General features: G+C 42.8%; 1 pseudogene; it reads right to left on the minus strand.

Moving 5' to 3' along the window:
• Positions 1 to 285: 285 nt before the first annotated feature.
• LOC144999350 (5S ribosomal RNA) lies at positions 286 to 403 on the minus strand (annotated as a pseudogene).
• Positions 404 to 2,045: the final 1,642 nt, after the last annotated feature.

The following is a 2,045-nucleotide window of genomic DNA, read 5'->3' on the forward strand; positions in this document are numbered from 1 at the left end:
TCACCCATCCAAGTACTACTCCCGCCCGAGCACGCTTAACTGCAGAGTTCTTATGGGATCTGCTGCCCTCACGGATTTAAAACGCGTTGTGATAGAGAATGTATCCACACCCCTTATAAGGAATGCTTAGTTCTCCTTCCCAACCGATGTGGGATCAGATCTAACCGACTTTCACCCCCCATTATAGGGTTCGACGTCCCTGTCGAACACATCGACCCGTGCCCTAGCTCTGATACCATTTGTAACACCCCCCTCTGGCACGTATCACAATATTGTCCGCTTTGGGCCACTCGGCACGAGGACTTCCCAGGGGGTCACCCATCCCGGTACTACTCCCGCCCGAGCACGCTTAACTGCAGAGTTCTTATGGGATCTGTTGCCCTCACGGCTTTAAAACGAGTTGTGATAAAGAAGGTATCCACACCCCTTATAAGGAATGTTTAGTTCTCCTTCCTAGCCGATGTAGGATCAGGTGCAACCCACCTTCACCCCCCATTATAGGGTTCGACGTCCCTGTCGAACACATCGACCCGTGCCCCAGCTCTGATACCAACTTGAAACGACCCAAAAAATACGACCCAAAAATTTCGTTTTTCAATATAACCAAAACCATAATCTGAGTGTCATATCATAAAACCATACGTGATGTATCCCAAACATAATAAAAACACTGTGCGGAAAACTGTATCATACTATGTCAAATCAAAACAAACTAAATCAATTCCCAGGATAAAAGCTAAAGCTGTGGTGTGTGCGACGCTATCACCCCGAGCTCTTCCCCCTGCTTGCGGAAGTACCTGAAACCAAAACTGAAACTGAACAAATAACTTGTATGGGTAATTTGGGAGTACTTACTTGAGCTCGGCTGATCGCATGCACACACCTCTATCTCGTAAAAAAAAATTCTTTCTTTCTAAGTGCTTTCAAAATTCTTTTTAGAAGACGTTTTCTTTTAAAAAAAAATATCTTTTTATTTCCCCTTAGTTTGAGTTCAGATACACCCGGAAGTGTATCCGAATCCCTCAAACCAGGGCTTTGATACCATTTGTAACAACCCCCTCTGGCACGTATCACAATATTGTCCGCTTTGGGCCACTCGGCACAAGGACTTCCCAGGGGGTCACCCATCCCGGTACTACTCCCGCCCGAGCACGCTTAACTGCAGAGTTCTTATGGGATCTGCTGCCCTCACGGCTTTAAAACGCGTTGTGACAAGGAAGGTATCCACACCCCTTATAAGGAATGCTTAGTTCTCCTTCCCAGCCGATGTAGGATTAGGTGCAACCCACCTTAGTTGTAACGCCCCGTTTATTTAAATAAATTAATAAATGTAAGTCCCGGAATGATTTGTGAAGAATATTAAAAGTCGAGGTTAAAAGTGTATGTTCGGGACTTAAATTGAAAAGATTGAAGGCTTAAGCACTTATTAGTAATTTAGGAATCTATTATGAAAGAGAATTTTGTAGAGTAGGGGTTGATTGGTAAATTTCAGACTTTAATTGTAAAGAATTTCAGAAGATATGGTTAAAAAGGTAATTATGTGTTTTATTTTGAAAAAAATATCATGGGGAGGGACTAGAATGGTTAAATGGGAAAAGTTGGAGCATGGACACGGGACAACTCCCGTCACCCTCCCTTAATCCATGTATATATACATCTTAACTCACTAAAAACCCTAAACCTAGTCTGAGCCGCCGAGTAGAACCTTTCAGCTGCCATCAACCACCACTACCCGAGGTGGTAGTGGGTGGTGCCTGGCTAGCAAACCCCAATGGGCTTAGAGATTGGTTTTGGGCCTATTGGGCCATGTTTGGGTGGAAAACCCTAATTATGAGTATTTGGGCCTTGGACTTATTGGACCCACTTTTGGGCCATTGGGATTTGATTGTGAATTAAGCCTAAATTATTCCACGCCATTTATCTAATAGAGTAAAGGACTTAATGAACTAAATCCTTAATGGGCTAATTGAGAAAAATCTAATATTTGAGAAATTATCAGGACGCATACGAGAATTATTTAATAAGTGAAATATTAAATAATAATC

This window comes from Lactuca saligna, chromosome 5, assembly GCF_052625555.1.
Source record: "Lactuca saligna cultivar CGN05327 chromosome 5, ASM5262555v1, whole genome shotgun sequence".
Classification (NCBI taxonomy): domain Eukaryota; kingdom Viridiplantae; phylum Streptophyta; class Magnoliopsida; order Asterales; family Asteraceae; genus Lactuca; species Lactuca saligna.